The sequence below is a fragment of the Leopardus geoffroyi genome, chromosome C2, assembly GCF_018350155.1.
Source record: "Leopardus geoffroyi isolate Oge1 chromosome C2, O.geoffroyi_Oge1_pat1.0, whole genome shotgun sequence".
Classification (NCBI taxonomy): Eukaryota; Metazoa; Chordata; class Mammalia; order Carnivora; family Felidae; genus Leopardus; species Leopardus geoffroyi.
The window spans coordinates 92,124,727-92,137,037 of NC_059333.1; the positions used below are offsets into that span (position 1 = coordinate 92,124,727).

General features: G+C 34.4%; 1 protein-coding gene across 3 annotated transcripts in view; it reads right to left on the reverse strand.

Moving 5' to 3' along the window:
• Positions 1–12,311, reverse strand: part of NAALADL2 (N-acetylated alpha-linked acidic dipeptidase like 2) — a 1,353,416-nt gene that overhangs the window by 1,254,788 nt on the left and 86,317 nt on the right. For all 3 annotated transcript variants that reach the window (XM_045502933.1, XM_045502931.1, XM_045502932.1), the window contains exon 2: positions 4,139–4,201. The gene's annotated coding sequence lies outside the window, so the exon portion shown is untranslated. The remainder of the gene's footprint in view (positions 1–4,138; positions 4,202–12,311) is intronic.

A 12,311-nucleotide genomic window follows, 5' to 3' on the forward strand; every position in this document is an offset into this window, starting at 1 on the left:
TTTTAAGTAGGTTAGGCTAAGCTATGATGTTTGGTAGGTTAAGTGCATTAAATGCATTTTAGACATGTTATTTTTCAACTTAACGATGGGTTTATTGGGATGTAACCCCATCAAAAGTAGAAGATCTGTAACCAAATTTTTATTTTATATATTAGAAACCTATAGTTGTTAAAGACAGAGGCTCATGTTTTTGCTAAAAAAAAAAACCCATATTTTAGAGGGATTATAAATACATTTAGAATGCCTTTGTGGTTCACCTTTAGTCTCTTCATTTGTTTGTATATTTCACTTGGACCAGCTTTAGATCAGATGCAGGACTGCCAAACTGAGACTGGATAACAAGAGGTAGCTTATATCAAATGTTGACATAGGAGGTGTGGGGAAGCAAATTCCTACTCTAAATATTCCTAAAATTAAATCCATAATACGTATTATGTCTGTGTTATGAACCCCTAGGCCTCAACTGTAGGAAAGGAAATCTTTTTGCCTTCTGCCCATCATAACTTGTTGGCCAGGGCTCTGTAAATGAGACTGACAATAGAGAGATTAATAAGAGAAAACCAAATAAAAATTCATTAACATGTGCATTGGACATACACAAGACAGTACTTAGAGATGAGTAATTCAAAGATAAGGTTAGAATTTGGGGTCTATATATCTAACTTACTAAGGGAAAGGAAGCAGGAGAAAGGGAACCTTGGAAAAGCAATCACTATTTGGAAAAATAAATGGGCCTTTAGGAAAATAAATGAAGGATGTGACAGCATCGTGGTAGTATCTGTTAGGGTGTGGTAATCTTAGAGTTGCTTTGCAGAAAGGGATGTAATGACTTTGAGTTCTTTTTGGAAGTCTCTGTGTTTAGGCAGATAAGGGATTTCAGGAACTCAAATACCTTCAGCTCAATATAACTCTTATGCCAAAGTGGCAAAATCAGACATAGCATATCCTGATCCCCTCCACAACATTCCCCAGTTTTATTGCTCTCACTTCTGCTTCTTTACTACTCTTAATTTACTTTTCTACTCTTAATTTCTACTCCTCATTTTATTTGTTTTATTTGGGTATTCTTAGCCTGTATTTTGACTGATAGCAAGCCAGATAAATGTCCATTAATCCATCACACTAGGCAGCATTTCTTTGAGAAGTGCCTCTTCTTCATTTTGCAAAATGTTGTCATTACCCTATGGACAACAGGTTACATTAACACAATATGGCATCCTTGTTTATATTTTCTTTATTGCTTAAATATTCTATATGGTTAGGTTTTGTACTTTTAAAGGTTATTTTTAGTTTTGGGGAAAAAACATAATTTAAATATTCTGCCAAAATTATTGGGTTTATTGAAACTACTATTTTGTATCTCCTTATCCTTAAGGCACTAAAAAGACATGAAAGCTGAAATCCTTACTCTGTGCAGCTTTGAGTGGGTGTTCACAGTCCTTCCATGATTACATGTGGTCATGCCAAAAAAATTTTCAGAAATACTCCACTGGTCTCAAAGGACAATCCAGCAGAAAAATGACCATAAAACAGGACATTTAAAGGAATAATGCCAGAAAAGCTGGTCAAAGAAAAGTCTGTAGAATGGAGAACTGCCACTGTTAAAGTGGTAAGAAATATAGAATCTATGTTTATAACTGAACCCAAAATGTCCACATTATACAATAATATACAGTTGACCTTTGAACAATATGGGCTTGAACTATGCAAGTCCACTTATACATAGCTCCATAAATGTATTTTCTCTTCCTTATCATTTTAATAACACTTTCTTTTTTATAGTTTACTTTATTCTAAGAATATAGTGTAAAATACATATAACATACAAAATATGTGGTAATGAACTATTTATGTTATCGCTAAGGCTTCCAATCAGCAACAAGTTATTAGCAGTTAATTTTGAGGAAGTTGGAAGTTATACACACATTTTCAACCACCTGGGGTATGACTCCCTAGGTCGCCTGTACACTAAAGTACTTTTGTGATTTGTTAATCACCATAATTTTTTAAATAATTTATTTATCTAAGTAATCTCTACACCTAACATGGGGCTCAAATTCATGACCCCAGATCAAGAGTCACATGCTTTTCTGACCAAGTCATCCAGGCACTGCCCCCCCCATCACCATAATATTTAAAGGTTCCTTATTAAGTTATTTTTGCTTAAAAAACAAATAAAATTTATCCTCTTTATATGTTATCTTAAAATATATAAAAAGTGTAACCAAAGTTACCATTTCATCTCTCTCATTACAAAAGAATTACATAATGCATTTTAACTTTTATAATGTATGTTAACTAATGTATTTTCTAGAGTTAGAAAATGAATAAATTAAAATTGGTTATATTGCTTATTTCTTCTTTTGCTAAAAATCATTTTCTTCACTTATTCTTAGTTTCCTCCAAAACTTTTTTAGACTGTTTAAAGAGAATTCATTGACATTTTTTATTTACAAATTGACATGTTATTTATTTTTAAAATTGCATTTCATACAGATTTACTTTGATGGAACATCTTATTATGAATCAAAAAATAAGGAGGAGATGTGGAAAAGAATTTTACCATTTGTGACAACTGATCAGGGAAGGAAGGAGTCATAAGTGGTGAGTCTTTGAAGGAAGCCCCTGGTAGGTCAACTTATCCATTTTCCAGAGTTTTACATTTAATTCTGTCATCCCACACTATAAATATTGAGAGCCTCCTATGTGCAAAGTACTAAAATAGATCCTGAGAAAACACGGTGAATTAACCCAGGTTCTTGCTTCTAAAGACCTTATATTCTAATAAAAACATTTATAAAGGTGTGAAGGAGGAAGATGACCTCCTTTATTATGCATAGTAACTAGTGCTGTGAGAATCTGACCAGCCGGATTTGAAGAGAACATGCAATATCAGATGAAGTCTTTCTAATTTAACTGCCACTATTCATAATTATATCTAAATTCCTAAGCATGGCTCATGAGGACATTCATGATCTGCCTCATGCTTAATTCTTTATAGACATATCACGCTATCTTAAATACTCTACTTCAGACATTACAAACCACTCTGCAACTACAACTTAATCTTCCTCCACCTTCTACTGACACACCACTTCCTGAGCATTCATCCCGCGTCTGGCTTAGGTGCTCACTGCATTTATCCTATTGTACCCCATGCTTTTCCCTATTGTTTTCATTCATTATACTACCTTGTATTTGCCTATTTTTTGACTGACTGCCACTACATTGTGAGATCTTGAGAAGCAGATACATATTCTTCACCATCATGTCGTCAATATAAAGTAAATGGCACATAATAAGTGTTCAATAAATATTTGTTGAATGAATGAGTGAATTAGTTCAACTTCTATTTCCAAGAGAAACAGAATATTACTAATTGGTCCATTCCATGATCTTTCAAGTAGAAAGCTAAATAATCTCAAATGACGGCACAATCTATAACCAATTATACTGATTAAAATCTCTTAAAGTATAATTATATGAAGATTTACTTTACTTTAATTTAATATCCATAATAAAAAAAGCTTCTAGCAATTTGTAATTAGTTCCTTTTTTTTCCAAATCCATATTAACTCAGAACTCAAGTACCACTATGATACATTTATAGAAGATAATTCATATAACTGCTTATCACAGTACGTGGCGCAGTACAAGACCTCAATAATGTTAGCATGATGGCAGGAGTGCACAATAGTGGACTGGTTTAGGGTGATGACAAAAATGAATATGTATCAATGATATTACGTACAAATTATACGAAAGACATGTATTCAAGATTATATTATAAAAAATGATAAAAATTTAGACAGATTTCAAAATACAAGAAATGCATAGCCATATTACTTCCTTACAAGTAATATGGTTATTAGCATTATTATTAGATTAAGCATGATAACAGCAAACCATTGTACTGGAGAAGAGAATGTGAAATATAATTGCATAATTTTACAGTGCTTTGTAATGCATGGAATAATTCTCTCCAATGTCCAAAAATGTAAGTGAATAATATTGACATCTGAATACTTTTGACAAACACAGCAGTTATAGAGAGAAAGAGGGGAAAGGCTTTTATATTCTCTTAACTGTTCAAACGGTTTTACAAATATTTGTAAAAAGTCACCAATAGAGGGCTTACCTGGGGTCAAATGAGAGAGGCCCTAAACCATCAAAAGTTATTTCCAGTGTCCAGCTGGGAGATCTAAAACAGAGAATAACAAAGACAGTTTGTGACAAAGCTGACACACAGTACTCTGGAAGGAGTGAAATCAATTGTGACATTTTTCATTTATTTGTAAATGCCTCTTTGGCAGTACACTCACTCAAAACGACAGTTGATTCTTACAGAATAGGGGAGGAGATGGTAAAATAGAGAAATCCTGACAGTTGCTTTAATGAGATTCTGTATTAGGGCTACACTAACATTTTCCCCCAACAAGGAGCTTGCCCTTCATTTTCAATATCATAATTCAGTAATTTGGAAAATGTTATCTCTATGAAAAACTAAACCAGTCAGTCCTTAGAAGCCACTGCCAAGTTTATTTTCTTCTTATTTTTCAATTAGGAAAAAATGGTAAAACAAGTATCTGAATAAATGTCAGCCATATAGACTAATTATGTCTTCTTATTAAAAGAGTATTATTTTTTATTAAAAATGGCAATATGGACTATGACTGAACAAGTCAAGGCACACTTTCCAGTAAGTCAATATTTGTTTGAAAATATTAGAGTATAATTAAAGCTATATCTTAAAAGTCTTTAATTTTAATATTTTAAGTTCCTAAGGGAAAGGAAATTATCAGCAAAATAGTTTCACTAGTCTTTATAATTTGAGCAACTCCAAATTAAGCAGTCTCAAGTCTCCACTTCATTTATTCATTCAATTGTTCTTTGATCATATGCTAAGTTCTTGGTGAAGTTGCAAAGCAGCTGGCAAAAACTTACTTCTAAAAAACACATAAATTATGTGCATGTAAAACATGTGCAGGTAAAATGCAATCCAATCCTGGGCTACCCAGAATCTATTATTTATTTGTCAGCCAATAGGTATTCACTGAACTGGTAAACTGCATAAAGTCAAATATCTGTGAACAGCAAAATGAAAAAACATGCATTTTTGCATTTAATATGCCAGTACAATCTTTGGCATTATAGGTTCAAAGTCTAGATTCCAGAGAAGTGAACTAATTAAGAGACAGGAGAGAAGTAACAAGCTTTTGTTTCTAATTTTGTTGTCCATAAAGTAGAGTTAGTAATATTTACTGCATATGATTGTTAGGATTAAACAAATGTTGGGGGAGGAATAAAACACCTAGCAGAGTGCTCGGCTCATACACAGTAAGCTGTCAAAAATGATATACTTATAATAATTATAAGGCTTTATCTTGATCAAAACACATGACATCTTTCTCAAATACAACAGGAACATAAGTAGCAACATGAAATAGGAGGAAACCCTGGCTGTCAGGATACTATAATAAGAACTCTAGTTCTATCTCTCCCACTAATAGCCTCTTTGCAACTCAATTCTCTCATCACAAATATGGCCCTGACATTCCTATCCTTACATAAAACCCCAACTTAGCTTGGCTATGAAAACTGTCTTAGTACTCCAAGTACCCAAATATTATACATTCTTTTGGAATATGGCCAGTAAATATGGCAGTGAGCACCATTTAAGTCTGGCAAATTAACCGTGGTCCAAGATTTGGGGGTGGTAATTTTACCCAGCTTGACAATGGTTAATTTTTAGTAATGCTCAATACAGCTGCAAAACTGCTTAAGCAGCTAAATGTGTACAGACTCATGAAAGTTTTTGTCTCCTTATTCTATCTTCAGTTTACCTACAACACTGGTTCCCAAATGTAGCTACATATTAAAATCACTAGGGGGATGTGTTCAATGCTAATATCTATGTGCAACCCAGACCAATTCAAAATTTTTTTTTTAAAAGCTTCCTAGGTAATTGTAATGTGCAGCCAGGGTTTAGAACCACTGGCCTACAGCTGTATCATTTCTCTAACAAACACTATTGGCTTTCTACCTATTTTTCTTCTTTTCTTTTCTGTGAATCAGAGCCCCTGATTCACCTTAGGTGTCTTTTCCTAAGAAACTCTGGAGTGAATGCTTATGCCCAGATTCAGGACAACTTTGATTTAGGCTCAGTGCATCATAGTGGTCCCAATTCCTTTGCCAGAGATTGACTTCAGGGTATATATGTTACCCTTATAAAATGGAAGGAAGGTGTGCTGGGGTTCTTAGCAAAGTTTCCACCCTCCTAACAAAATGCTTTTTCTCCTGCTGTTACATATGGATATGATGCCTAGAACTGATGTAGTCATCTTGTAAGCATGAAGGAAGACAGTCTGAGGACAAAGCTAACATCTTGAGGATGGCAGAGCAGAAGGTTAGAAAGAAACAGAGTCTGTGATAATGTCATTCAGCTGCTGCAGTAATTTGTCCCATTTCTGAACTTATGTGAAACAAATTCAAACAGCATCAAAGCACTCTGTACTTACATAGCATCCCAACTATATTAAACCAACAAAGATGGGTATATCCCAAGTCTAAGTTTAGGTCAAAAATTTCTTTTATTGTTTATATTTTGAAATCCTTTATGAAGTAAACCAACTGGTGAAAAATGTTCCATTTTTTCTTGCAAACCAGATAATTCTTAGTTTTATTTAAATGGCTTTATAACATTTATTTTTACTAAAAACTATTGTGCAATACACAATATAAGAAATTTAACAGCAGATCCCATCAAATAACTTTTTTCAGAAGTACTAATTTGTTCTAGTGTTTTATAGAGAAACATAATGTACACAATTAAAATATATTTTCCTACAGCACATATACATATATAAATGTATATGTATACATATATAAATACATATAAATGCATATATATGCATATACATATATATATACACACATATATAAATACATGCATGTGTTTGCTTTTTTAAGTTGTTGCCAGCCATATGGGGCTTAAAGTGGAGGTAAAAAAATGTTTTTTTTTAATATCCAACCACAACAATCACATGATTTCCTAATAACTTTGTTTTTTCTTTTGATTCTATATGTAGCTTGCTTGCTTTTATTTATTTATTTATTTAATTTATAGCTTGCATTTCTTTTTTTTTTTTTTTTTTTTTGGGACAGAGAGAGACAGAGCATGAACGGGGGAGGGGCAGAGAGAGAGAGGGAGACACAGAATCGGAAACAGCCTCCAGGCTCTGAGCCATCAGCCCAGAGCCCGACGCGGGGCTCGAACTCACGGACCGCGAGATCGTGACCTGGCTGAAGTCGGACGCTTAACCGACTGCGCCACCCAGGCGCCCCTATAGCTTGCATTTCTTGAATGTGGTGAGTCTTATTATTAAATGTCCAGATTATAATTTTGGTTCCAAAATGTCCTCTCTTTTCTTTAAGTGGTATTTTCCTGACCCAGAAAATACCAGGGATACTTTGGAATGATGCTTTACTGTCAACCACACAGTTGGAATGAGATTAAAAGGGATTTGTTCCAAGATCTACTATGAAGTTTTAAAGTGGCTAACACTATAATTACCATGTTCCAATTTGACATTTTAAATCCAGTTACTTACAAAATCTCTAAGTTCCTTTGTGTTGCTTCTCCCTCTCTACATCCCATTTATAATTTCTGTATTATTTATTCAACAATGTAAAAAAAACTACCAACACTTTTGTAGAAAAGGGGGAAACCAGACTATCCTTGGTAGATGGGCTCTGCTAGATAGAGAAGAAAACATACAGGAGTCTGAGCTTTTGGGAGCATCAGAAATGATCACACAGGAGAAAACATGAAGTGGAGCTGATGGAGGGCTCCATGACGTGATTTCTTCCCACATAACCCACCAGATCATCAATTAAGTTATAAATTTATAACTGTCATGGCATGCATAATATGATGGACTTCTTTGAAATCAATAGGGGATATAGTTTGGTGCAGGACCAAGTAAGTATAAAGGGCCGAAACTAAGTAGGTTCAATGAAGAAAGAAAAGAGTACTGGAAAACAAGAAGGGAAGAATTTCTGAGAACATTCCCTGCCCTAGAATAGATTAGGGTGCGAAACAAGCATTCAAGCCAATTTTCCCTCAGTATAGACTGGGAAATCTTAGTGTATTCTTTTGTCTCCCTCACTATTCTATGAGCTCCTAAGAACAGTGTTATCTTGTACTCTTCGAATCACAACAGAACTCAATAAATGACTGAATTAGCTTCAAGTGGGGAAGCTCCTCCAAAAAGGGTCTTTTCATTTGCATACCACTCCCAAATCTAGGCAAGCTCTATACCCAACTTTCCTTTTCTACTCAAAATGTAAAAAAGACTGACCTCTCAACAGTGCTAAGAAGTTAGCAGAACTGAAAATATCATCGACAAGTTTGGCTTGAGGTCGTCCCTGTAACTCCAAATCACTTACTGCTTAGCAGAGGGCCTAGGATAGCATCCCACTCCTCAAGCCCTACTTATAAATCCTGACAACTGCTACCAGTGAATAAGACTCAAAACCTTCCCCCAAAGTGTAGTATGTTTTCCTGAAATTCATCTGTAGCTCCGTGTTCCATTTCTGGTGTCTTTTTCACTCTGCTAAAGATGGGAGCATCCAAGAACATACTAATGTATCTGCACACTCTGAAAAGTTGTACATACTCATGTCTGCCTTCAATCCTTTTCATCCAAGGACTGGAACCTGAGACATCATCTCTGCAAGGACTTCCAAAATAGAGGCTTAATAAATGTCCCAAGCACTGAACTAAATTATACATCAAGTACACATTGTTTACTGTTTTTATTTATAACTATCCTTAGATAATAATTGCATCTACTTTTTGGACCACTTAAGTACAACCATTAGAATCAGATATTTTATTTCAGAAGTATAGAATTAACACTGGTTTAAAAATTCTACAAATTTTTAAGAGGAATTTAATATTTTGTAGTTTATTTCTGGAGGCAAGCCCTTGTTTCTTGCGAATCCTAGTTCATTCATAGAAATATATGAGATGTCTTAGGAACCATTGGTATTTCAATATAAATATTAAGGAAAGCTGTATTACAATGCAGACAGGTAATCCTGAGGCCCAGCAGAGCAATAATGATTAACAACACACCCTAGAGGGAGTATAAATTTTAATACTATCACTCATAAAATCCATGTTTCAAAGGTTACAAAACAGAATCAAGTTTACCAAAAAGCAAATAAATCATCTTGCTTTGGGGTTTCTTCTTTCATCTCTGATTTTTAAATAATCAGCACCATCTCCCCAGAGCAGATAAACAACACTTACAGGCAAATGAACTAGAGGAAGTTCTGAAATCCTTACAGAGGACTAACTCTCATTGGATTCTGACCCTAGTAAATTCTACTCGCAATGTTTATTTAAATTTACATTTAAAAAGAGGAAGAAGACTTTAGGGAAGTGGCCTTTATATGGGTTTTATTTGCTGATGCTATGATGATGCACAATGCCTCTTCACAAGATTGCATGGGTTAGAGGGTAATCCCACTATCACTCTTGCACTGATGAGAGCTCTATGTGAGTGCTGATCTCACATCTGGTCTCCAAACTAAGACCAAACTAAAATAATCCAAAAACTATGCAAAGAGTCACAGAAATAATCACTAAAAAGGCTAGAATGAAATAAGCAAAAGTGAAAGAAAATGTGATGAAAATTGGCGAAGAATTCTGAGAAGAAAACACCACGCATACAAACATAAGGCCAAATAAGTTCAAACATCAATAGGGTTATTTTTAATGATGCTACTGGGAACTAAGACAATGATGTTCATGATAGCTTGTTTTTTTTTTTGTTTCATTGCTTTTGAATACCCATAATTTTATGTCTTCTTTTCAAGTCACATGAATTATGTAAGTCAATGTGCCAACCTCAGTAAATTGCTTCAACAAATCAGCTTATAGTCTCACAAAAAATGTGATCATACAAGAGATGAATCACTTGTCCCATTCAATATTTTAATAGTCACATTTCCTATTTCCTATATTTGTAATATTTTATATTTTCTATATAGATAATCTTACAATGCCAATCATGCTACAGAAGTTTATAATATAAATGAAAGGAAAAGATTAACACATGAAACAATAGCCAATTTTTAGTCAATACTATTGATGCTCTTAGTAAAATCTAGTGAAGACAGGTAGTCTTCCCTGCAGAGAAAGTATGAAACAGCAATTTAAAATAAGCTCTCACATACATATTCAGATCTGTCTATTTTACAGAATAGGAAGCTTTTTTCTGAAATTGTTCAGATAGTAAATATTTTTAGCTTTGCTGGCCATCTCTGTTGCACCTTTTTAGCTTTGCTGCTGCAATGTGAAATAGCCATAGACAACATGTAAGAGCATGGTTGTGTGTGTTCCAATAAAACTTTGTTTATGAAAACAGCTGGAGGGCCAGATGTGGACTGGGGAACATAACTTGACAATCCCCAGTCTAATTCACCATTTTGAGAAGTGATGAGTCCCATTTTCAATATGAAATATAAAACAAGAAAAGACTGAGGAAAGGTAGAATTTTTGTAGATACACCCTGAAATCCCAGAATATTAGAAACACTTATATTTAAATATAATTTTTTAAAAGTTTTTAATGTTTATTCATTTTTGAGAGAGAGAGAGACAGAGTGTGAGCAGGGGAGGGGCAGAGAGAGACAAGAATCAGAAACAGGCTCCAGACTCTGAGCTGTCAGCACAGAGCCTGATGCAGGGCTCAAACTCACAAACCGCAAGATCATGACCTGAGCTTAAGTCAGCTGCTCAACCGACTGAGCCACCTAGGTGCCCCCAAATATAATTTCAGAAACATCTGATGGATGCTTTTATTGGCTATTGTTTTATATTATCCATGTAAATTCCTCCCACCATTTAAGGACAGATTCTTTAGAATCCACCAATTAGGCAAAACATTTCCTATCACTGAATTTCCTTGGCAATTGAAATAACTTTGACAAACGTCTATACAACAAATTTTGACAATTAAAAACTTACTTACATTTTAAAAACAAAAATAAAAGACATCTTGCTATCACTCAGATGTGCCCCAATTTTATACCTCTTTCCTGGAAACCAAATATTTCAATACATTGGAAAGTAAAACAGAGGCAGCTGGGTTGGGTAGCTCAGTCAGTTAAGTATCTGACTCTTAGTTTTGGCTCAGGTCATGATCTCACAGTTCATGGGTTTGAGCCCCGCATTGGTGCTGACAGTGTGGAGCCTGCTTGGGATTCTCTCTCTCTCTCTCTCTCTCTCTGCCCCTTCCCTGCTCCCTTTCTCTGTTTCTGTCTCAAAATAAATCAACAAACAAACTTAAAAAATAAAAAATAAAAAAATAAAAGAAAGAAAGAAGAAAGTAGAACAGGATAAAATTATCATTAAGTATAAGTATCCTTAAGCATCATGACAACTTCCATCATGTAATATATCACAAAACATTCAAAATTCTGAACAGAAAATGTTAGTAATTGTAACATGGTTCTCAATTATTCCAGTGATAAACCACTAATAAAAATGTCAGCTTTATAAAATGTAACTGGTAAACACTAGCTAGCTATTTAAAAATCCAGCCTATTAAGACTTAACTTCTCTATTGTTTCCTATAGAAAAGTTATAAAAAGTGATCATGATCTAGTTTTCCCAAATGATAATAAAAAGTAATAAGTAATGATTAATTATTATAGGCCAGGCAATATTTCAAGTACTATACATTTATTAAATCATTTAATACTCAATCCTATGTCATGCACATAGTATTATTATTCTCATTAAACAATGAGGAGAAAAATGCCAGAGAGAGGTTATATAGCTTGCCCAAGGTCACACGTCTACTAAGTAGCAAAGACAGGATTTGAAAACCGAGTGTTCCAGGCTCCGAATGCAAATGAGGTCAAGGCCATGATTCAGGGTCTACACAGGAATGCTAGTCTACTGGCACAGCCAGTGTGCTCTACACTCTAGAAAAAGTCACCACTGGCAAAGATAATGAATCAAGAACTAAAGGTGAACACAGAGAAGAACAAGCCAAAAGTGACAGATGATGAGAGAGGGAACCTCCTGAAAGTTTATATCTGGGAAACCAAACTCATTTTTTCTACAAATGCTACAGGTCAATAATGCTCCTTGTAGACCTGCCAAACACATTTATTCCAGGCTTTGGAATCAGCTTAGCCTGTTTAAATCCTAAGTCCATACTACTTACCAGGTCATTTTTTGATTACTTATATAATTTATGAAATGCAGACTCCTGCTGTATAAAATAAAGATAA